Raw genomic sequence first — 26,419 nt, 5'->3', positions numbered from 1 at the left:
CCACTTCTGGACTGATAACCTTCTATTAGGTGTTAGAATTTATTGCAATAAAAACATTAGAATATTAGGGTATAAAATCAAATTTTAAAACGTTTGATTGTTGCATTCAGATCATCAATGAGAATGTGATTAAACAGTTTATATTACAAATTAATTACAGCTAGTCAGCTTTCAGAAGCCCTTGCTGTGCAGCTATAAAGAAAAATAATAAACAAATAAAAAATAATCACTGAGTTTCACTTCGATAAGATCATAGATGACCCTCCCCACTATCTTGTGCTGACCATCAGGTAATGACTTTTTCAGAATGGAGTTGCTACCATGAGCATTATGCATAGGTGTGATGAACTGAATGGATGATTATGAGTCGTGAGGGCAAGGAGAGAGTATGTGTCAATTCAGCAGTGCTAAGTTTGGCTTCAGTTTTTAGTTTGCACTGTTTTGTGGATTATGAGTGCTGTATTGCTTTGTGAAACTTATAATATGACAAAACAAAAAAAATTCCTTCCAGTAGCACCTTAAAGACCAACTAAGTCAGTTCTTGGTATGAGCTTTCGTGTGCATGCACACTTCTTCAGATACACATGCATGCACACGAAAGCTCATACCAAGAACTGACTTAGTTGGTCTTTAAGGTGCTACTGGAAGGAATTTTTTTTGTTTTGACTATGGCAGACCAACACGGCTACCTATCTGTACTTATAATATGACATTCATTGTGGTTGTGCTTATTTTTTCAGTTGTTTTGTTAATAGTGTTTCATAGAAGGTGGTTGTTTCACTGATGACCTGTAATTGTTTTATTGATGATTTGTTAATTATTCTACACGATTTATGTTGTAATTGCGGTGCTCTGTTCTGTTATTGTTATTTATTGTCTGTAAGCTGCTTTGTGGTTTGTATGAGTGAAAAGCAGCATATGAAAGATTGCTCTGGACATACAACAGCCATTCATTCTTTCTGTTTATTATAGAAATATAATAAATGAAATGAAATGAATGAATGAATGGTTTTCAGTGCCCAGAGCAATCTTTCATAGAAGAGGCGATGTCCTTTAGTACCATCTCATTTCAAGTTCTCCTGCTCTTTCCACATATTGCAACATTTGCTGTACAGTGGTTTCCCCTGAAAGCATCTGATACATGGACAGGGCTGGTGATGTTGATTCCCCATTGCTTTGCATAGCACACCACTTCAGAGGACCTCATAACCCCAGAATTGGCAGAAGGGGCCTGAAGGTTTCTATTTGGAACAGGTAGCAGCATTCCACATCTCATCATCCGGATGGAAGCCAATACTTATATTTGAAAAGAGGCAACCCAAGTGCCACATAAATAATAGCATGATTTATGTAAATATGCACCCAAAACCATATCATTCGCTTGATAAAATATGTAGTTTGGTAACATATCGTTATTTTACAATACTTCCACTAGCTCTTTTTTCAGCCCATGGCAAATCTTTTATGAGTAGGCAATAGCTCTTAAAAGCAGGATTTATTATAGCCATGCCTGGACACCTCTATACATAATGTATTGGCACAAATTGCTACTATAATAATTATGCTGTGGTTATCAAACCATTATTTTTCTATGGGAGATTTGACAAATGATGCCATAGGCAATGTGATGTCACTTATGAAATGTATTAACTTGCAGTTGCAAATGTGTTGCTGGAGGCTGACCAATTGTACTCTATATCCTGTAACACATACAGAAGCCATGGTATATATTCCAGCAGAACAAATATTTATTTGTTCATTTCTTTATGGACCACATCATCCAGTCCAAAGCAAGCAGCTTAGAGAGATTTATGCTGCAATTCTGTAGCACTTTCCTGGGAGCAAACCTTATTGAGCTCTGTGAGGTTTATTCATTATTTTATTTTACTTGTTATTACATTTATCATCTTCCTTCCAGAGAGCTCAAGGTGCTGTCACCCATCACCATTTCATCCCCTTAAAAATCCTGTGAGGTAGATTAGACTGAGAGACTGTAATTGGCCCAAGGTCACCCAATGAGCTTCATAGCTGAGTGTGGAATTAAACTCTAGTCTCCCATTAAGAATATCAATCACATCTCTCCTTTACTACTATATAAACTATTGCATACATGATCCTTCAGCAATGACTCTCAAAAGATAAATCTGGTTGACTAAGAAGTTGAAAAGAGATACTTGATATTTACCTTTTTCTGGATATTCTGGGCCTGGACTAACAGTGCTATGGGCTAAACGTTTTCTATTTTGTGGCTACATTCCTCAAAATCCTTGCCAACCTGTATATTTGTAAATAAGCATGTTTCTACATAGGCTGTACAAGTTCAAGTATTCTCCTTAATGGAGATCGTAGAACACAGACTATCATGAAGTATAAAAGTCTGAAAAGATTCAGATCCACCCAAAAAGTTGCAATAAATTATACTATAAAATAATTAATTATAGATTATAGAATTATTTTAATAAGTGGAGCAATAAGAAAAGTTTTGATCACAGACCATTCCTCCCCCTAGAACTGATTGAATCAAAATGGCTTCCCAATAGAATCCCCAAGAGATCAACAGTATTTATTTTCCAAGATATATTCCAATTCAGGTAGAGGCTTTTGTGCATGAAAGCAGGGTTCTAAATATGCATTTCAATCTGCAAGAAAAATTCAACACACAAACACACCTTGCACATGTGGGTGTGCTTTTATCTTGTTAAGCTGCTTTGAGACGTTTTCTTGCTATGAGTAACTACAGTGGTACCTCGGGTTAAATACTTAATTTCTTCCGGAGGTCCGTGATTAACCTGAAACTGTTCTTAACCTGAAGAACCACTTTAGCTAATGGGGCCGCCTGCTGCCGCCGCACCGCCGGAACACGATTTCTGTTCTCATCCTGAAGCAAAGTTCTTAACCCGAGGTACTATTTCTGGGTTAGCGGAGTCTGTAACCTGAAGCATGTGTAACCTGAAGCATATGTGACCCAAGGTAATGAGTAATGCCATTTACCAAGTCCCCTACAGCAAGCGTAGCACAACTAAGATGTCCATCATGTGTTTGTGGGGTGGAAAGCATTAGTCTCCTCTGCTTCCCTCATCCAAAAGGATATGAATATTAGTGCTGCAAATTCAATCTGAGTAGGGCTGTGTGATCTGTCTACTGGATGAGCCTCCCTGAGTGTCTTGATCTACTGTGGGGGGGGGGGGGAATGGAACTGCAATCCCTATGGCTATATTCTAGTCTTTCTACAAAATAAACAGGAACGGCTATAAAAGTAATCTCTCCAGTATTTATTTGAACAACAAGATTGACAAGAACTGAACATAAGTGATGTTTATCAAATCCGGTACACCTTTTGATGGTTTGCTTCTGTGATACTTGGCAGCGGTGTTCTTCCACAATGTTGGCTCGTTTCACGGAGTCAGAAAATAAATAATTGCACATCCTTCCAACTCTCTCCAAAGTTGAAAGATCACTTAAAGTTCTGAAGTCCTATTTGTACATTAAGAACATTGAGATGGTCAACTGAAGCAGCTAAGGAGAAGGATTTGTAGGTATCTTTGGGTGGTTATTCTGTCTGTATTAGCTCTGAGGATGCAGACTTCTCTGGCACCCAACATCCCCACAGAGGCCTCATCGATTGGTCTGGCTTGGGCTTCATGGGCCTACTCCATTGTCATGGAACAAATATTTCCTGGCAAGGCTTTGTTTGATACTGACAGTTCTAACCTGGAAGTATGGCAGTCTGCCCCTATGAGGCAAGATGTTTGATGCTATGGGCAAGAGGGTGAGGGTCTGTTCTACACCCATTACACAAGGAACCAATTTTCTGAATGGAGTAGTATGAACAGATGATCTATTGGGACATGAATCATATTTTGTCCGAGTCTGTGACAGCAAAGAGGAATATATCTTGCCGCTTCAGACAGAGTGCAATGGATGAGCCTCACCCTGGGAAAACCACCTTCATGATCATGGTGTCTCCTCTGCCAGGTAAGTGACCCTTGACAGCCTCACTCCTCTCCCTTTTAAATTTATCCCCAGTGATTTGAAATGTCTTAACTTGTAATGCCAATAAAGGTATTTGCATTGTATTGTATTAACAGAGTGCCATGTGCCATGCTGTTTGCGTGAAGTCCAGCACCATCTGTTGAAATCAGCACAGAGCAGGCTTACATGGTCAATCAAAATTGCTCCAAAAAGCTGTGTTTGCAGACAGGAACCCAGCAAGGCCAGCCATTTCTTTTGAACCTTATGCCAGCTGATTATCCCACACAGTGTGGCTGAAAGACAGCATATAAAGATGATGGGCAGTAGTGGATGGCATGGAGGGCAGTGGTGCTCACATAACCTCCTAACAGTGGTGTCAGGGAATTGCCATCGGAGAGTCAGGTGGTGGAAGGGCTCAAGGAGGCTAGGAGAGCCTCGGATGCGGAGGAAGGAACCAGTAGGGGGAGAGGGAGAGTTCCTGCAGAAACTCAATCGGAGGAAGGGCTCCAAGATGTTTCCAGTGAGAATAGCGGGGAGGGCTCAGGACCTCCGCTGGGGACGCCCACTCCGCGCAGGAAACTGTCACGCAGAGAATCCAGAAGAAGAGTTTCCGTCAAGGAACTCTTATGTTGGAGTAAATTCCGGAAACGCCCACTGACGGATTCTGCCAGCGATTGAGGTAGCCACGCACCCATGGCTCCTCGGACTGGGAAAGTTTAGGAACTGATGGTAAAGCTTGGAGGCTTTAAACGCTTACGCACGAGCAGCCCCCTTTTCCCATTACAAGTGGAAAAACTGATGGTAAAGCTTGGAGGCTTTAAACGCTTACGCACGAGCAGCCCCCTTTTCCCATTACAAGTGGAGTTGCTGCTGCTGTTTTATTTATTAATTAAATTGCTATAATGAAGGCGCCAGGCAAGTCTCCCTGGGGTGTACATTCCACAAGCAGGGAGCCACTGCAGAAATGTTCTGTTCTCTTGTGGCCATTGGCTGGACCACTTGCTCAGGAGGCACGTTAAGAAGGGCCTCAGATGATGATCAAAGGGTCCAGGTTGGTTCATATGGGAAGAGGCAGTCCTTGAGGGATCACAGTCCTGAGTCTTTTATGGCTTTGTAGGTCAAAGCCAGCACTTTGAATTGGGCCCAGAAACTAAATGGCAGCCAGAATTATCATTATATGCCATCTCAGTGAACAACCTGGCCACTGAATTCTGCACCAGCTGAAGTTTCTGAACCTTCAGAGGTAGCCCCACATATAACATGTTGCAGTAATTTAACCTAGAGGTTACTACTGTAGCATAGACAACAGAAGTTAGGCTACCCATGTCCAGATGGGAGGGGCACAGCTAGGCTACCAGCCAAAGCTGATGGCAGGCGCTCTGTGCCACTGAGGCCACCTGAATTGCAAGCAACAGCAATGGATGCAGAAATACCCCCAAGCTGCGCATCTGCCTCTTAACTGGAGGGGAGAGATGAGGTGGTGGGGAGATCAGTTGAGTGCAAACACGCAGCTGCCTTGAAACATTCAGACCCAAAGGGTTCTATGGATATGACCTAAAATGTATTGCATTTTATTTAAAACTCAGCAAACTTCTTTTCTTATCTCTGGTCAATGTCACAATGGACAAGCAGTATACTATAGAGGAAGATATCTTGCCACTTCAGAGTCTCTGAGATATGTAGCAGAAGGCTGATTAGACCAACATCTGGGAATGTGACCATGAAGTGTTTAAGTCAATTAGACTGAACTAATACTAATGGCCCCATTTCTCCATTGACATTTAAAAGGTTAAATATAAGCTAAACAGCAATATGTCTTAGAGTGCATAATATACACTAAAGAAGGGGATGGAAAATAAAGAATTTATTCCTAGTTGTGTTCTCATTTTGTTTTGAATAACTAACCTGTTTTCAAGCTTGACCTTGTATGTATTAAACAATTATTCCCTTTCCCAACCTTGTAGCCAATCAGGAGAGTACTCTAGGATTAGTATTTGACTTTCCTGTGCAAAACCACCTAAGGGGAAAAATGCTTCTTAAACTTTTGACTGCCCTGTGAATAACTTCCTGAGCAAAGCATCCCCTTGTACTTTTAACGTTCCTGTGAACTTTTGACCACCCAGTGCTCAAGAGCTTTTAAGTCAAAATTAACCATTTTACAACCTGAAAGTCAATGCAAAATGGCTGAAAGTTCTATTCCTTCGCAGTATTCATCCAGGATTAGGTCACAGATTATCCATATTAATTATCCAATAATTAATCTTTCAAATTACTTTTGAAAGTTATTCCTGGGATAGGAATGGTCAGAATGGGCCCCATCTACCTTCTTTCCTGTTGCACTGGGAAGTTTAAAGGAACGTACCTGTGCCTCTGCATATCTAAGGGGCATCCTATAAAAAGAACGTAGGGCAAGATTTAATTAGCTCTCTCCACTCGCAGAAGCCCATACTACAACTTCCACTAGCACAGTGGGACTTGAACCCCCCAAAACAACTGGGGTTGGGTCGCAGTGGCGTAGCGTGGGGGATGCAGGGGGGCCGTCCGCACCGGGCGCAACATCTGGGGGGGCGCTCCATGGGTTAGGGGGCGCAAAATCCACGGGTTAGGGGGCGCAAATTACTTGCCTTGCCCCGGGTGCTGACAACCCACGCTACGCCACTGTTGGGTCGGGAAAAACCCAAGAAAGCTGAAAACCATGCACTGATGGAATGATTGTTGTAGCATTATGTTGAATTCTTCCTTTACACCTATAAACTTGTATGTTCCGTATCAATATTCAAATATTAGTGATTTTCATTTTTTTTTATGTATTTAAGCAATTTATGTAATGCAATCAATTTATGTAGTACTGCAATCATTTCTTAAACGTGTACAAGAACTACAATGCAGCATTTTCTGAATACAGAATTCCTCTTCACACTTTTATTGATTGGCAAAACATTTATAAAGGTCATGGTAAGTGAGGAAAAAAATACAGAAAAATTAATTGGCTCAAAAATGTGCAGGGCAACTTTTCTAAATATACTGACAGACACACACACAGAGAGTGAGAGACACACAATAGGCTGTAAAGGAGGTTAATGAACAACCGTTTACTTTAGCAAACCATCATTAAAGTCAGTCAAATCCACACACAATGGAAGATGTGGGTTTTCCCTACCAACGTTCAGCTTCACCTCAATATCTGTTATTTAGTGTTACAACTTTTGATGTAGACAAGAATAAAACAGCAAACCTATCTCCAGGCTACATTCTTGCAACATTATAGCACCGGAAGAGAAATCTCACACAAAACTTTTCTTTGGGGTTTGCAGAGGGTTCCATGGCAAGTGATACAACAAGAAAGACCAGCACAATTAGCTATGTCTATGTGATATAATTTAGTACTGATTTAATGAATAACATGGAAGGTACATGGCGGTGAGGGAGGGACGGATGGACAATGGCTAGTGGAACACATTCAGAATGGGGAAGCAGACTGACTGCTCAACCTTTTACTTGGAAGCAATGTTTACTTGGAAGCAAGCTCCACTGTCTTCAGTGGGACTTACTCCAACGTACAGTATATGACATACTTTTTAATTTATGGTTTAAATATGAAGAGTCTGTAAGAACATTCATAGTGCATACATTGGTTTGGATTCAGAATGTCCCAGAAGGCCCTTCTGCTCATATATGGTAAAGGTAAAGGTACCCCTGCCCGTACAGGCCAGTCTTGACAGACTCTAGGGTTGTGCGCTCATCTCACTCTAGAGGCCGGGAGCCAGCGCTGTCCGCAGACACTTCCGGGTCACGTGGCCAGCGTGACGAAGATGCTCTGGCGAACCGGCACCAGAGCAGCACACGGAAAAGCCGTTTATCTTCCCGCTATAAAGTGGTACCTATTTATCTACTTACACTTAAGGGTGCTTTCAAACTGCTAGGTGGGCAGGAGCTGGGACCGAACGACGGGAGCTCACCCCGCCGCGGGGATTCAAACTGCCGACCATGTGATCGGCAAGTCCTAGGCACTGAGGTTTTACCCACAGCGCCACCCGCGTCCCTGCTCATATATGGAGGTATCACTAATTCCCACCAGTTTCTGACTCTGCTTATGCCTGCCCTTCATGTTATAACACATGCTGTTCCAGATCTTCAAGTGTGATTTTGAGAATATGTGATTTATATTTTTAGAAACATTAACAGAATGGTCAACAATAATATAAAGTGAGGTAGGTAGCCTTGTTGGTCTGACGCAGTCAAAATAAAAATCAAAATTAAAAAAAATGTCCAGTAGCACCTTAGAGACCAACTAAGTTTGTTCTGGGTATAAGCTTTCGTGTGCATGTATTTAGTATCTGAAGAAGTGTGCATGCGCACGAAAGCTTATACCCGGAACAAACTTAGTTAATAACATAAAGTGTCATGGTATCTTGCAACTGCAGTAAGAAAGATGATTCCTAGTTCTCTTTCATTTGCCTCCAACTTATTTCATTTTCATTTATCAAAAGATTTCTAGACCTCTTTTCAAGGTCTAATGGTCTTCACAAGGCAGTATACAAATCCCAGAATTAAGCTTGGTAACATGTAAAAAACATCAAATTTAAAACATTTTGCTCCTTAAATATCATCAGCTAAGCTTAAAGCAGTCATTTATGGGCTGAAATTAATTGTTCCCATGGTCTTTCATTCTAATTTCTTCAAATGAACAACAACAAAATATGTTGACATAGAAATGGCGCTTATGGTTATGTTTTCTCAGTTTATGTCTTCAGCAACTGCACCTCTTCCCCCTTCCCCTCATACAAATACAAAGTTAAAAAGAGACAGGACGTGCTGAAGAATTTCCCTGGAAGATATTGGATTTTCTGTTCATAAACAATTTTGGCTAACATCAAAGACTTCAGCTCATATAGCATGCTGAGTCGAAATTACACACCTCCAAAGTAAAAGTTAGTAAGTTACCTCAGTGGCAAGCTTTTAAAAAGTTTTAATGAAATAAAGATCAAATTGATCTATCCTTTGTTTGTTTGCTTGTTTGATAATAATAATAATAATAATAATAATAATAATAATAATAATAATAATTTATACCCCACCCATCTGGCTGAGTTCCCCCAGCCACTCTGGGCGGTTTCCAATCAACTGTTTAAAACAATACAGCATTAAATATTAAAAACTTCCCTAAACAGGGCTGCCTTCAGATGTCTTTTAAAGATAAGATAGCTACTTATTTCCTTCACATCTGAAGGGAGGGTGTTCCACAGGGCGGGCTGTTTAACAAATTCAGGCTTTTTATATTCTACCTGTGTTCAGGTAAAGTACATTAAAACACTACTTCAAAGGCAGTCATAGTACAGTACTGCTTTATTCTGCCTTGGTCAGACCATACCTGGAGTACTGTGTCCAGTTCTGGGCAGCACAATTTAAGAAGACCATTGACAAGCTGGAACGTGTGCAGAGGACAGCAACCAGGAAGACAAAGGGTCTGGAAACTAAGCCTTATGAGGAATGGTTGACAGAGTTAGGTATGTCTTGTCCAGTTCCTTCTCAACCTGTGGGTCAACCAGATGTTGTTGAACTACAACTCCCATCACCCTACCTAGCAAGGCCAGAGCTCAGGGATGATGGGAGTTGTAGTCCAACAACATCTGGGGACCCACAGGTTGAGAACTGCTGGTGTAGTCTGTAAAAGAGGAAGCTGAGAGGAGATATGATAGCCATCTTTCAATATCTAAAGGGCTGTCACATGGAAGCTGGAGCAAGCTTGTTTTCTCCTGCTCCTGAAGGTAGGATGTCAACCAATGGATTCAAGGAGATTCCAACTAAATATCAGGAAAAACTTTCTGATGGTAAGAACTGTTTGACAGTAGAACAGACTCTCTTGGGAGGTGATGGAGATTTTTAAGCAGAGGTTCAATGGCCATCTGTCATGAATACTTTGGTTGGGCTTCTGCATTGCAGGAGGTTGGACTTGATGTCTCTCAAGGTCACTTCCACTTCTGTGATTTAATGCTCATTGATTGATTCCTTTATTTATTTTATCAGTTGCCCAGTAACAATAGTTCTCTAGGTAACATACTAAATAGTTCTCTGGTTGACATAAAGTATAATATGTTAGTTATCTAATGTGTAATTTACTAAGTCATTCTTCCTTATTATTGTAACTTTGCAGCGAACCAGGTTGGGGGAGGCTGACACAAACCAGTGTCCCATCGTGCTCCCCAAAATATACATTTGTATTGTCAGAGTTGTTCAACTGCTTGGGTTGACAGTGCCGGATTTATGTATAAACTAAACAAGCTATAGCTTTTTTAAAAAAATAAAGGGGAAAAAACCACTGGATGTACATTTCCAAAATAAAAAACAAATAAAAATAAAACCTACACACAATAACAGTGTTTTGTGTTGTGTAGGCTCTTATGATGTAAGTAATGGACCCCGCCTTCTAGCCTGCTCCCTAAAATATCACCGGTTTGCTTATTTCTATATATAGGGTACCTAGATTCTGCATGTGCAAATGGCTTTAGATACCTATTAGGACCATAAATTACCATATAGCATACATTCAACACAAAAACAGTGACAATTTTTTGTTGACAAAGGACAGCTGAACATATAAATGGCCCCATTACCTTCAGTAGCTTAGGGCCTCATCAAACCTAAATCTGGCCCTGGATGAACATCTCCTTCTCAGGCATTCTGCATATCTACTGGAGTTTCACTAAGATTGCAATCTTATACCCACATACTTATAGTAAGGCCCATTGAAGTCAAGGAGGGGTTACTTCTGAGTAGACATATATAGGATTACATTACATGTCAAAGTCAAGTATCCTCATCCTTCACCAGCTCCCTATGCAGATACTCCACTAAGTCTGTGATTCACCATCTTGTTTAGCCCTAAACGGCCTTGGCAAGGTATACCAGAAGGAGTGTCTGAACCCTCAACGCGTAGCCCAGACACTGAGGTCCTCCTCTGAGGATCTTCTGCTGGTTTCCTTACTGTGGGAAGTGAAGTTACAGTGAATCAGACAGAGGGCCTTCTCAGTAGTGGTGCCCTACCTGTGGAACGCCCTCCCTTCAGATGTTAAGGAGATAAAAATTACAGAAATTTTAGAAGACATCTGAAGGCAACCCTGCATTGGGAGGTTATTAATGCCTGATGTTTTTATTATGTTTTTAGATATGCTGTAAGCTGCCCAGAGTGGTTGGGAAAACCCAGCAAGATGGATGGGGTATAAATATCATCATCATCATCTAGAGTACTTGGATTTAAACTGATTCAAACCTATTGAAGTTGTCCAGAGACAACTTAGGACATTTTGCTCTCTGAGGTCAAGGATAAGATGATGCCTTCACCTCATTTCATGTGCTGAAAGTGGCCAGCCTGACAACTGAATCTTCCTTCAACACTGAAAATAATACTGAGTTCTCTACTTCTGAGGGAAACAGGCTAACTTAGCCCCTTGTTGCATGCTATTCTGAGGTGCTTTGTTCCTTCTCTCTTGTCTCTGCTCTTTTTACTGTTTAATTGTTGTTCATTAACTGTATGCTTTCATTTTATCTTCTGGTGTATTTTTTAAAAAAGAATTTGTAAGCCATCTCAAGATGTTGCAGAATCTAAAACCATCTTGGCTGTAAGTCCTGGAAGACCTACTCCCTGCCTTGCAGGCCTTTTTTTTTTTAAGAATAATTTTTTATTAACCGACCAATCACATCAAATCAAACCAAATTACATAAATTCCAAATTACACAGCTGAATTTTAAATTTTTGTTGGTGGTGCCCATATTTCAAGTTCCGAAGGGGATCCAATCAACTTCTTGCTTCTTACTGCTGTTTTAATGTCCACAAATCTAATCTTATGATGTTCACAGTACTATCCAGTCCTTTCTTATTGTTTTTCCACATCTCTTGTTGTTATTTTCATATATTTTTCCTTTCTCTTTGTGACCTCTGATAATCTCTGCAAGCTGGTTAGAACAGTTTGTAATCCTGCGTGGATATTTTTTTTTTTTATCCAGTAGCCATATCCAGACGTTTTCCATATAACATCACTTCCATACATCAAAACAGTCTTAGCATCATTAATCTTCACCAATCTGCCTCCTTTCTCAAAACCTCTGAGGAGATTCACTAGGAATGCAGTCTGAAAACACGTCCGTTCTTCCTCCCAGCTATAAATCCTTTGGCAAGATGGCGACTCCGAATAATAATAATAATAATAATAATAATAATAATAATAATTTATTATTTATACCCCGCCCATCTGGCTGAGTTTCCCCAGCCACTCTGGGCGGCTCCCAATCAGTGTTAAAAACAGTACAGCATTACATATTAAAAACTTCCCTGAACAGGGCTGCCTTAAGATGTCTTCTGAATGTCAGGTAATTCTTTATCTCTTTGACATCTGATGGGAGGGCGTTCCACAGGGCGGGCGCCACTACCGAGAAGGCCCTCTGTCTGGTTCCCTGTAGCCCCACTTCTCGCAATGAGGGAACCGCCAGAAGGCCCTCGGCGCTGGATCTCAATGTCCGGGCTGAACGATGGGGGTGGAGACGCTCCTTCAGGTATACAGGACCGAGGCCGTTTAGGGCTTTAAAGGTCAGCACCAACACTTTGAATCATGCTCGGAAACATACTGGGAGCCAGTGCAGATCTCTCAGAACCGGTGTTATGTGGTCCCGGCAGCCACTCCCAGTCACCAGTCTAGCTGCCGCATTCTGGATTAATTGCAGTTTCCAGGTCACCTTCAAAGGTAGCCCCACGTAGAGCGCGTTGCAGTAGTCCAAGCGTGAGATAACTAGAGCATGCACCACTCTGGCGAGACAGTCCACGGGGAGGTAGGGTCTTAGCCTGCGTACCAGGTGGAGCTGGTAGACAGCTGCCCTGGACACAGAGTTAACCTGCGCCTCCATGGACAGCTGTGAGTCCAAAATGACTCCCAGGCTGTGCACCTGGTCCTTCAGGGGCACAGTTACCCCATTCAGGACCAGGGAATCCTCCACACCTGCCCGCCTCCTGTCCCCCAAAAACAGTACTTCTGTCTTGTCAGGATTCAACCTCAACCTGTTAGCCGCCATCCAACCTCCAACCGCCTCCAGGCACTCACACAGGACCTTCACTGCCTTCACTGGTTTTGATTTAAAGGAGAGGTAGAGCTGGGTGTCATCTGCATACTGATGAACACCCAGTCCAAACCCCCTGATGATCTCTCCCAGCGGCTTCATATAGATATTAAAAAGCATGGGGGAGAGGACAGAACCCTGAGGCACCCCACAAGTGAGAGCCCAGGGGTCTGAACACTCACCCCCCACCACCACTTTCTGGACACGGCCCAGGAGGAAGGAGCGGAACCACTGTATGACAGTGCCCCCAGCTCCCAGCCCCTCTAGACGGTCCAGAAGGATGTTACGGTCGATGGTGTCAAAGGCCGCTGAGAGATCCAGCAGAACTAGGAAACAGCTCTCACCTTTGTCCCTAGCCCGCTGGAGATCATCAACCAGCGCGACCAAGGCAGTTTCAGTCCCATGGTGAGGCCTAAATCCCGATTGGAAGGGATCCAAATGGTCCGTTTCCTCCAGGCGTGCTTGGAGTTGTTCAGCAACCACCCGCTCAATCACCTTGCCCAAGAATGGCAGATTTGAGACTGGGCGATAGTTGGCCAAATTGGCCGGGTCTAAAGATGTTTTTTTTAAGAAGCGGTTTAATGACCGCCTCTTTCAGCGGGTCTGGGAAGGCTCCCTCACAGAGGGAAGCATTCACCACCCCGCAAAGCCCATCGCCCAGCCCTTCCCGGCTCGCTTTTATCAGCCAGGATGGGCAAGGATCAAGGAGACAGGTGGTCGGTTTCACTCATCCAAGCAGCCTGTCCACATCCTCGGAGGTAACAGATTGGAATTGATCCCATATAACAGGACCAGACAGAACTCTAGTACTCTCCCGCCCTGGCCCTGCTCCCACGGTGGAGTCTACCTCCTTCTGAATCTGAGCGATTTTATCTGCAAAAAACTTTGCAAAAGCATTGCAGGAGATCTTGGGGTCCCTACCAGGCCCCGGTGGTACAGGTGGTTCCGATAAACTGCGAACCACCTGAAAAAGTCTCCTGCTGCTGTTTTCTGCAGATGCAATGGAGGCGGTGAAGAAGGCCCTCTTCGCCGTCGCCATTGCCACTTGGTAGGCTCGACGTTGAGCTCTAACCCGTGTCCGGTCTGATTCAGAATGAGTTTTCCGCCACCGGCGCTCTAGCCGTCTCAACGATTGTTTCATCACCCTCAGCTCCGGGGAAAACCACGGGGCTGTCCAGGCTCCATGCAATCGGAGAGGGCGCTTCGGAGCCAGACAGTCAATAGCCCTGGTTAACTCCGCATTCCAGCGTGCCACCAGGGAATCAGCTGAAAGGCCATCAACTTGGGATAAAGCATCCCCTACCACTCTCTGGAAGCCAATTGGATCCATTAAGTGGCGGGGGCGGACCATCCGAATCGGTCCCACCTCCCTGCGGAGGGGAAGGGTTGCGGAGAAGTCCAGTTGCACCAGGAAGTGATCTGACCATGGCACTTCTTTTGTTTCGCTTTTAGTTAATGCCAGCGCCTGCCAACCTAGCAGTTCGAAAGCACCTCCGGGTGCAAGTAGATAAATAGGGACCGCTTACCAGCGGGAAGGTAAACGGCGTTTCCGTGTGCGGCTCTGGCTCGCCAGAGTAGCGATGTCACGCTGGCCACGTGACCCGGAAGTGTCTCCGGACAGCGCTGGCCCCTGGCCTCTTGAGTGAGATGGGCGCACAACCCCAGAGTCTGTCAAGACTGGCCCGTACGGGCAGGGGTACCTTTACCTTTACCTTTAATGTCAGATCACCAACATCCGTAGAGGTAAACACCAAGTCTAAGGCATGTCCGTGGCTATGAGTTGGGCCAGACTTATTCAGGGACAGCCCCATGGAGGCCATGCTTTCCACGTAGTCCCGAGCGGCCCCTTGTAAGGTCGTGTCGACATGGATGTTAAAATCCCCCAGGACAACCAAGCTAGGTGTCTCCAGGAGCATATCCGCCATGACCTGAAGCAGCTCGGGCAGGGAATCCTTGGTGCAGCGGGGAGGTCGGTACACCAGTAGGAATCCTGTACTGCCCCTATTGCCCAACTTCCAGAACATGCACTCAGAAAACTGGGTCTTCCCAATAGGACGCCTGGTGCAGACTAATGACTTCCTAAAAATCACTGCAACCCCCCCTCCCCGCCCACATGACCTGGGTTGCTGTGCGTAAGAGAAACCTGGTGGGCAAGCAGCGGCAAAGACAGGCCCATCTGCTTCATCCAACCAGGTCTCTGTCACACATGCCAGGTCAAATCCTCCATCCACAATCAGGTCGTGGATGGCAGTGGTTTTATTCATCATTGACCTGGCATTGCACAGCAACACTTTCAGGTCATGTGGGTTTCCCTTGCTGATTACTGTATCCTTCCGGTCAGGACCAGACCTGGAGGCAGGGATAGTCCTCAAACAACGACTAAACCTGCCTCCTCGGTAATGACATGGTCTGGTCTTAGCATAACTCCTCCTCCTGCCCATAATCACTGAGATCGGGTGTCCCAATACATCTCCCCCTGTGGAACCTGCCCCACCCAATCTATTGGCTGAGGCCCACTCCCAGGCAGCCATGACCCTTCCCCTTAAAAGGCAAAATACAAACTATATAATAATTTAACAGAATAATAATAATAATAAAACAAAACAGAACAGAACAAAACAAAACAAAGCAAGGAACAATAGTGCTGACTCAGTGCTTATCCCACTCCAAGCAAAAATAAAATAATGAAATAATATAATATTATAAAAAACAACAACCACCATTTAAAGTGCTGCAAATTAAAAGCGATTAAAACATTTAAAACCATTTTGTCCATTGCTGCTGGTAGCTGCTCAGGCCTCTAAACTGTAGGGGTAGTGCAGGCCCCGCCCCCTAGGCCGGATGGAGTTGGCAGGAGAGGGAGCGGTCCTCCCAACACTCACGCAAGCAGCAGCAGCAGCAGCAGCAGCCGTGTCCCGGAAGCCTCTCTCAGGCCTCTTATGCTGTGGGTGCGAGTGCAGGCCCCGCCCCCTAGGCCGGATGGAGTTGGCAGGAAAGGGAGCGGTCTTCCCAACACTCACGCAAGCAGCAGCAGCAGCCGTGTCCTGGGGGCCTCTCTCAGGCCTCTTATGCTGTGGCAGTGAGTGCAGGCCCCGCCCCCTAGGCCGGATGGAGTTGGCAGGATTAATTGCTGCACCATTCCCAAAAGCTCTTATTGCTTCTCAATCTCCATAAAGCATACTTTTGGTTAAAGTTTATCTCCACACAGACCTTAATCATCCTGCTTGGGTCAGTTCAACCAACGATTCTAATGAGGAGGGGTTCTTGTAAATCACATAGAAGGAAAGTAAAAAAGGTCCCCCCCCCCCATTCAGTCCCGTTGTTGTCAGCATACCCAGCCTTTGGTGTATCTTCATCGTAAAATATTCCTGTTTCTCCAACCCGTCGTCTTCTTTCGCAGAGGTCACTTAAATTAGCAGACTTCACTCCCCTTCTTCACTTGAAATATGTGCATTTGCTTCTTTTGTAATTAATTATTCCAAATTGCTGCAACTAGTGCACAATCAGAGACAGCGTCCAGGAGAGCCGAGGTCCACACGGGGGCATTCTGCCTAGGGCCCTCACCTCCTTCTTTCGAATTAAGGGGTGATTTATGGGCACAGCAGGCAAGGGCAGTGTTCCCCATTTCCTTGGGGCAACAAGGGAGGCTGCCTACTCCCACAACAGCCTCTTAATTACCCCGTGTGGGTCGGAGAGATGGTATTGTCGGCCATCTTCCAATGCGCCCCCTAGTGGCCCCCCTTGCAGGCCTTTTTCTACCTGGCCTGGGAGAGCAGGGCCCTGACTGACTCCAGCTACAAAACCTGAGGCTGCTGAACAGACTCTTGAGCTGGGCTTTTGCTTAGGGATTTTTTTTTGGGGGGGGGTGAGGCGGTTGTTGCTGTTATTGATATTATTATTATTTTGTATCTTTCTTATGATTTATGTAGAAGTTATTCAACTTCATTGTGTACTTTTTGATGTTTTATTTGTTGTTTAGGGCTACTTTTGTTGTATTTAGAATTATGTGATCTATTTTTTTTTTTGTCATGCTGTAAATCATGAGCATGGTTTGAACTATGGAAAGGAAGCATAGAAATAAAATGATATGTGTATGTTAATCCTAATATTTAAAACAACATCAATTATTGATGGTCCATAGAGATTAACTGTTCTCAATATCACATTACAGAAACAAAAACCACTTAAAGGGCAATTTTACAATAATTTTTATTCTCAAATTGCACTCTTACCAGAATTTGGTTGCTTGAGGAAATTCCTATCTAAGGAGTTTTGCACTTCTCAGGTGGCTGAAGTTGCTTGACCTTCAACCTCATGTCTTTAAAAGTCCCCCCGAGGTGTGCTAAATTGCCCAGAAATGCATTGCCTGTCATATCTTGTTGCTTAATGAAGGGCTAGCCCGGATGGTCTAGAAACATTGGTTTTGAGTCATTACTAATTGAACTTCTCCTCAAGTAAAATCAGTATGTTCCTTAGCTGCCACCCTGTCACAGGGGATTTACTCAGATTCATGTTCCTTCACTAGGTAAGAGAGAAGTGGGAGCCTGAAAGCCAATGGACTCTAGAGTCATCTTCAGCATTCCAAAGATGTCCCATATCCTTTGAGCAATGCAGGCAGTTGACAGCTAACTGAGTAAAAGCCTTTTTTTTTTTAGTAGCCAGATGTTCTCAGTAATGCTGCAAGAGCCTGATTGTACACAAGTCCCAGCCCTCTCATTGGGCTAAGTGAGGCAGCTGCCTCAAGCAGCAGATGGTGGACTGTGGGGAGCAGTGTCAATGTGTTGGGGGTGACCGTACACCCATATAGAGCCCATGTCTTCAGTGCCTCCATGGGCTGGGTGTCGGGAGCACCTTCTTTGACCTTCTGATCACAGGAACGCAGGAACAGCAGCGTAGCATTCCCCTGGAATAGGTCCTGGTGCAGGGGACTCACATTTGCTGTTGTGAGCACCTCAAAAGCAGCAGAGTAACGGAAACAAAACTTCTGTTTCAGTGTATCTGAAGAAGCATGCATGCACACAAAAGCTCTTACCAATAACAAACTTAGTTGGTCTCTAAGGTGCTACTGGAAGGAAATTTTTTATTATTTTGTTTTGACTCTTTTTATTTTGTCTCAACTATGGCAGATCAACACGGCTACCTACCTGTAACTGGAAACAAAACTGTGGAGGTTTTGTTGCTTACTTAATTTTATTTCTACTGATTAAACAAATAAAAGAACATAACAAACATGTACAAGAGAGTCAGCTCTCTCATACTACCATCTAGTCTCTAGACAGATCAAAGGGAAAAAACCACAATGCTAGGGACGGAAGTCTGGAAGAGTGGTTTCCGCCCCCTCCTTTCTCTGAGACAGAAAGTAAAACAAACATGATCTGGTGATCTTTGCAATGGGAGGGATGCAAATACTGACAGGGGTGGGGGCTGTAGGGGCTACACAGCCTACCCTGTGCCCTGTAAACTAGCTTGCTGCATTCAGGTGAGGTGGGAAGCAGTGTCCAATTATTAGTGTTGAAATAAGATTCAACTGACAGTCTTGTTAGCTTTTGCATGCTATCTCATTCTTTCCGCAGGCAGGGAAATGCCTTGGGCTGGTCCAGATTGTAGGTTCAAGTGCAAAAATTGCAGTTCCATTCTCTTCACCCTATTCTCTTCACTTGTACCAAGAGAACTGGACCCTTGCCTCACGACAGGCATAGCAGGAGCTATTAAAGTCATTGTGATTCTAGCCCCTAGCCATGCTTAATGTCATATCACTGAAGTACACGATACAACCTTTTAATTTTTTATCTTCCCATGGGAAGCATGTCATAAGTCCCTCAGTCTCTGATTATTGTATCAGAGCAATCCTAACGGGCTGGGGAGGCACAGAGCAGCTCCTAGCCGAGGTGCCATGTTTTCCCCAAGATTCAGGGGGCCCTTAAACAAACATTGAGCGGGCCAAGGTACCTTCAGTTCCCCAGAGTTGACACGCCTGGCTCCTGGTGATCAAGACAGAAGGCTGGGGCAGAGAAGGTTTTCCTATTTTGTTGTGTCAGCTCCAGGCTGATAGAACACAGGGGCCTAAATTGGCTCCTCTCCCATTAATGGGTTAACATGAGTCCATCACCACTCCTGGTCTGTCCCCACCCCATAATGGCCAGTTTAAGGAGCCCATAATGACTACCACCAATAAGAACACCACCACCACCACTTTCAATGGGCACAGTAGGGACCTCCATAACAGCAGAGACCCCTGAGTGAAACCTAATGAAGGGACACCACTGCAACATCTTAATCCACTCCAAAAGGATGGACCAGGAATCATTCATTCATTACTAACTTAAATTTATATCCTACCTTTTCTCCATGAAGCTCAATGTAGTGCACTTGGTTGTCTCCCAACCATTCCCAAGGATTTCTGTGTAAGGCAATCATTTAAGCAATGAATTCAGTTTAATGAAATCAACACTTCGCCAACAGTAATGCCCCAGATATCCATTGGACCTTATATATCTAGATACGTATCCTGTTCATTATAAGACCATCTTCATTTGGGGCTATTTATGGATGTTGTAGTGTGTTGCATGTGGATGCCTTCTTCAGAACCCAAAGTGGAGTGTTTTCATCCTGGCCTGTAGTATATTACCTTTCTGAGTAACATTTCCCCCACCCCTGTTAAGATTATTTCATATCCTCCTTCGTGTTGTTACAGCATTCTGGCGTAGGTTGGAATTCAGAGCATCTGAGCAAAATGTAGCAGAAAAAGAACTTTTGGATGAAATGTCTGGGATTGTTCAGATCTGTAAAAGTAATGGGGGGGAAGCACAAAAGGATAAAGAAAAGAAAGGCCTTAATCTTTGTTCAATGAGTGATAAAGCAGCCATCACATGGGTGAAAATTGGCCTGACCTTCACCCACATGATGCTGCTGCTGCTGCTTTAGCTACTCTTTTTTTTTGGCGTGCTGATTAAGTGAAGATAGCCTCTTTCTCTGCGAGGAAAAGTCAAAGAACAAAAAGCGAGGGGAAAAAACCTTGCCTTAACTATAAAAGGCATATTTTTTAAATCACAGTTGGGCTCATGCAAGGCGGTTTCTAATCTTTATTTTTTTCCCTCTCCCCCTAAGTGAAAAATGTGCCTTTTTAGAATTTCTTTGGTTCAGTAGTTTTAACCCTCTGAACCTCAGGGTCTAGATCTTAACTCGCTTCCCCTTGGATGTTCTCTCTCCCTCCTGCTCATCCTCACTTTTACACGATGACTGTTTGACTTAAATGGATTGTTCTCCAAAGTGTTGCCCCTTGGGGAACATCAAAACTGGGGGGAGGGAGAGGCGAGGCACAGCTCAGCTGGCTTAAATGACAAGCCTAGTCTATCTATTGGCAGGGTATTGACAGCCTCTGAGGTAACCTTTACTGCACTTACATATCTCTGGGTTTTCCACTGGCTGTCATACACCAACTGATACATAGTATTAAGTATCACGTTATCAGGTTATCCGCGTTTGTATAGACAAGGGAGTTTTACTGCTCCGTTGCATTTAAATAGCACTCTGTGTGACTAATATTTTTAACAGCATGATGCTTAAAATTTGACAAGGATATAATAAGTCATTCTTCAGATAGTCAGCATTACATGCCAGTGAATAAGGTCTTCCAAGTAGGTCTTCAGTAGCTTTCAGGGTACAATTTATTTATGCTAATCTGTTGTGATGATATGCAATTTTTGTCAAGGACTCACCATAAAATACTGTATATGAAGAGTAAATTACAAAATATTGACGAGAGACAAGGAAACTGGCTGAGTTCCAGTGTTTTGCTGCTAAAGTCCACTGGCTAGCTTGAGTTTCCAGTGGCCCATCTTTCCCTTAGTCTGCTAGAGCCGAGAATGTAAGATGTCGTTCAGCATAATGGAATGTTAATGTAGAAGATATTACATTACATGGCTGAGCTGGGGTATGAGAAAATAGTTTTCAACACACACATACCTATAATATGGTGGCATGGAACAGTATCAAGGGTAGATTCGTAAGATTACTATGCTCCCAGCACAAGGTACTTCTCTAAATTAGGCTGAGGAAGAGTGATTTCCTTCGTGGCACCTTGCTGTTGTTGTTGTTGCTTAGTCGTGTCTGACTCTTCGTGACCCCATGGACCAGAGCAAGCCAGGCACTCCTGTCTTCCACTGCCTCCCGCAGTTTGGTCAAACTCATGTTAGTAGCTTCAAGAACACTGTCCAACCACCTCATCCTCTGTCGTCCCCTTCTCCTTGTACCCTCAATCTTTCCCAACTGGGGCGGGTGGGTTAACACCTGAGATTTCTTTTTCTTCCTGTGTGAGAGCTGGCCCTACCATTTGGCGGAGTAAACCAGCTGCTTCACACAGCTGATTTTGATTGTCAGATGGAAAGGGCAGCAAACGGTTCTTTATTCCATTTCATTTTCATTCTGAGGAAGAAGTGCTTGTGGGATTTTCTGCTTCAGTTGCAAAAATAAATTGGCCAGCCCTTTACTTGTGGGGCACCATTTCCTGATTCGTCTCAGGCAGCAAAATGTTAGGGTGAGCTCTGCATTACATACATATCCATGGGCCCAAGGCAAGTTCTCCAACATTTTTGTTTTCATTTCATTTATTTTCTGACATTTATGCATCCAGGCACCAATCAAACGTAGGTCTGCTTCACCAAGATTTTGTGTGCCTGAAGAATATACCCTGTGATTATTAAACTTGATTTAATAATTTCTTAATCATGTTTTACCAACCAGATATGCAGAAACTGAATACTTCTTCAAATTTAGCCACACTTATGTCCCTAGCAGTCCCTATCCACCCTTCAATCCCCTAGGGGTGCCAGTAAGAATGACTACCCTATGACCCACACTTCTGAGGGCCAACACCAGCAGTTTCTGCACTTCAATACATTTTTAAAAGGCATTTTAAATCTAGACATTGTGCATGAGTTAAGAATGATGGGCATGTGGTTAAAAGGCCTGTTTTTGCACCAGAATGGGAGTAGGGGTCTGATTCTTTCCTAGTCACTTCTTCTATGCTCTTTGCCTAGTAGAAGAAAATTCTGAAACTGAGGTGAGGAAAATATAATAATAATAATAATAATAATAATAATAATAATAATAATAATTGCAGCAACTCTTAGCATTAATAAACAAGCACACTTTGTTTCCTTTTGGTTCATTTTTTGGCCCTCTATGGAGTGGGGAAAGACTAGCTAGTGAAGCCCCCAGATATATTTGCCCTGAAACACTTTTATTTCCGCTTCCTATTCCACATAAAAACTGAGAGGTCTGGTTAGGATGAGGTTAGTCCCTCACCCTGAAACCTGTTTGAGCTCTTCCCATCCTCAGGTATAAAAGTACCCAACTCACATCTGCCGGTTGGCACAACCTTCCATTTCAAATTTGGAATGTTTCTGGTCATTACTGAGTAATGTGGGCCTGTGACTTTGTTTATTTAAAGAACATTTGAACCTACTGTCACATTATACTGAACATACATTTTTTCTTTATGTTCAGTATTTCACATGGATTTTCACGACATGGCAGCTGCATTAACACTAGCTTGAAAACGTTCCATTATTGTCTCTTAGGTCAAAAACCAGCCTTTCTTTCTCAAGCGCCAAGATGCATACTTAGTTACAGTAAATTGGTAAGACAATATCCATGCTATAATGGGCATGTTTGGTATGAGTAAAAATGAATAATTTATGAATCATGTTTAAAATAAAAGCAAATAATACCTACTGTATTCAGCAGATCCCCTTCAATCCAGTGCTAATGGAAAGAGAAACAAGTTTTTACATATTCACATAGAAGAGCAGGATTGCTCAACATTTGATAGCATGTCTCAGTTAAAACTTATCCTTTACATTATAAATTATACCAATGACAGAATTTTAATATTTGAATAACATTGGAAAATACCTTCATAAATCATAAGACCAGCCCTGTGGATCAGACCAAAGACCTATCTAGACCATCTTTCTCTTCTCGCAGTGGCCAACCAGATGCTAGTAGGAGGTCCACAAACAGGAGAAGAGTGTAATTGTCCTCTCCTGCTCGGTAGAGCATGACACCCTTAATCTCAAGGTCATGGGTTTGAGTTCCATGTCGGGCAAAAGATTCCTGCATTGCAGAAGGATGAATTAGATGACCCGTGTGGTCTTTTCCAACTCTTTGATTCTTTGATTGACAATTGTACATAGCTATCATGAATACTAGACACTGATGGCCTAACCCATTCAAAGCCATCCAAGTTGGTGGCCATCACTACAATTCGGGGTATGAGGCATTTTTTTCCATATCAAATATCTGTCTTTGACCACTAATTTAATTCATAAAACACAGCATTGAACCAACTATCTTCTTTACATACAATTAGTCACCAACATTTTAACCCCTTGTGCAATCTTTCTCAGCCAGGACTTGGTCATTTCTGTCCTGTTTAGTCTAAAATAGTTACGCTAGGTTAGCTTATTTGTATTGCTTTATATAATATTTTATATAATGGATGGATTTAATCTCTGTATTTATTGACATTGTGATTAGATATAGATATATAGATATATAGACATATATAAATATATAGATATATAGATGATATATAGATATAGATATTTTATTATTGTTTTAGATGTTGTGAGCCACTTTGAGCGGTTTTGTGGAAATAAACAAATAAACAGATTGTGAGTATGATGGACAGGGAATACCCCACTGGGATTGAAGGGTCAGAATGCCTGGTCTCACCCAAGCTGTCATCAGTTTTCCAACAACTGAAGCATATACAGAAAGTCTTTGCATTCTCACCCCACAATTCTAGAGTTTCATCTAAGTGCTTTTACTTCTGTCCATTCATTCAATTTCAGGTCCATAAATGGATCAGAATTATTCCCAGAAGGGTATATGTTTAAACTGGCAAAGAAAAATGATTGACATAAAGTATAAGTATTTTTGTCATGATTCTGGCATGTTATTAGGTGGAAAAACTCTTCTAATGAGCAATGTCCACACTTCCCAGATGTGGGAAGGTTTTGCCAGAGATGTACTAAAATCCACTTTATTGCTGGTGCCAATTGGATCAGAGGCAAACAACTTTATGCTACTGCTCCAGCTACAAATACTGTGCTTTTAAAGCGCATATAGTTTCAAGCGATGTACACGCTTTCCAAAGAGTAGATTGTTTACTCTGGTGACTGGCAGGAAAAATAGATTAGGTTTTGCTCAAACATTACTCCCTGTACAAATTGAGCCAATCATCACATTGCTGCTGAAGATGGAATCTCAAAGGTGCTGCCCAGCATGCTAAAAGCTAAAGTCCACAGTAATTTTGAATATATGAAGCTATCCCAACAAATTAGCCAAGCACAGGGTAACTTCATATCCCACGAAATTACTACATGTGGCTCCATCTCTTTACAAAACTAAGTAGGTCTAGATTTGACCAACGGATGAGCTACTGCTTAGGGAAACCTCTTTGAGATACAAATGTCAAACTAAGTGTTTATATTTCTCAGAAATCCATAAGAGTTGATTCTCAAATCAACCTCATGATACACTGATCTGAGCCAGGTAGAAGTACTTTAATTTGGACATGTGACACGAGTGAACAAACTATCGAACATGGAACTCAGTATGTCTTGGGAAAAGCAGAACATGCATTTAGGACCTTTTTGCTTTGTTGATTGCCACAAGTCCAGTGCAAAAGACAGTGGGCAGGGATCTTTGCAGTGCTTAGAGAACCTGCCTTATACTGAGTTTGGACAATTTGTCCGTCTAGCTCAGCATCGTTTACATTGATTGGAAGCCGCTCACTAGGTTTTCAGACAGGAGACATTCCTAGAGCTGGAGATGCTGGGGATTAGATCTGGGACCTCTTACATGCAAAGTGTATGGTTTTCCAGGATGTACAGAAGAGCATTGAGAGGTACAGTGGACCGGGGGGGGGGGGGACTGATAGGAAGTCTGATAGGAAGAAGTGAGGTTCTAGGGAACCAGGCAGAGGGCCAGCCTTCTTGGTATTCGCTCCTGCCTTGTGGAATGCCTTCCTTTCAAATATCAAGGAAATAAGCTACCTGACTGTTCAACAGTGGAATTTGCTGCCAAGGAGTGTGGTGGAGTCTCCTTCTTTGGAGGTCTTTAAGCAGAGGCTTGACAACCATATGTCAGGAGTGCTCTGATGGTGTTTCCTGCTTGGCAGGGGGTTGGACTCGATGGCCCTTGTGGTCTCTTCCAACTCTATGATTCTATGATTCTATGACTTTTAGAAGACATCTGAAGGCAGCCCTGTATAGGGAAGTTTTTAATGTTTAAACCTTGGTTTTATAAATTGTTGGAAGCTGCCCATAGTGGCTGGGGCAACTCAGTCAGATGGGTGGCATATAAAATTATTATTATTATTACCAAGGTTGCACATAATGGTTCTCACTAGAGCGTTAAGGCTAGAAGGCCTTTGTTAGCATTATAAAGGCTGCACCCCGCTCCTCCTTTTCTCCCTTCCTCCTTTCAAGTGCTTGTGGCTGTTGAGGAGATTAAGAATTTCCCATATATTGAGCTACCATAGTGCTGCACTAAAGTGTTGCCACACTAGTCTCTCTTGGGAGGGAAGAGAATGGAAACATAGTGCACATGGTTATGATGTTCTTTGTCACATGAGCACTTATCTCAGGGCAATTGCTAGTCAGTCAGTGGGAGAGGGAAAATGCATGGCTAAGACTGGGTACCTTTACTAGTGAATCTATAGCTGTACAGAGTCCCCCAACTTCCATTCCATATTACATTTACAGATACTGATGCTCCTGAACAACAGAATATGTGAGGTTATCCTTTCTTTTAGTACTTTGAAACTGGCTTCACCATTTCCATGAATGAGGTCTCTCCCAGAGGTAACACTGTGTGCTTTTATGTTGTTAAACACCAATATTTTATAGTGGCATTAAATTAACCCCCTAAGAGGTTATTAAAATGCATGTCAATATTAATATCAATACAGAGGTTGATGTTTGTTTTGATCATACCTACTTATGCATGAACCTAATTTGCATTATTTTAATTGCATTCTCCAGAAACAAGATTAAATTACTTCAATTTGATATCTGCTGACTTTTTATGTGTAGCTCACATGAAAATAGGCTTTTCTTCATTTGCTTTATCAATAATATGAAAAATTAATGGAGCTCTTATTAAGGTTAAAAGTACCTCAGAGACAGCATCATGCATTTGTTGTTATTTTGTTATTCTTGGAATTGCTGAGAAAGTTGTGTGGTTATCACTATCAGAATAATAAAAACTCCATTTGCCTGGCAGGAGGTTACGGGAGGCTCATTGTTGCTATTTTAGAACAGGAGGTTTA

The 26,419-nt window shown here is 42.8% G+C and overlaps 1 long non-coding RNA gene across 1 annotated transcript in view; it reads left to right on the top strand.

Moving 5' to 3' along the window:
* LOC310845184 overlaps nucleotides 1-11,167 on the top strand; it is a 589,082-nt gene extending 577,915 nt beyond the window's left edge. Inside the window, exon 3 of the long non-coding RNA XR_014564554.1 lies at nucleotides 11,150-11,167. This is a non-coding gene — a long non-coding RNA (uncharacterized lncRNA). The remainder of the gene's footprint in view (nucleotides 1-11,149) is intronic.
* The last annotated feature ends 15,252 nt before the right edge of the window (nucleotides 11,168-26,419 follow it).

Source organism: Podarcis gaigeae (genome assembly GCF_964106915.1).
Source record: "Podarcis gaigeae genome assembly, chromosome: 5".
NCBI classification, from domain to species: domain Eukaryota; kingdom Metazoa; phylum Chordata; class Lepidosauria; order Squamata; family Lacertidae; genus Podarcis; species Podarcis gaigeae.
Note: the sequence above shows the minus strand (reverse complement) of the source record. Positions and strands in the feature narration are given on the sequence as shown.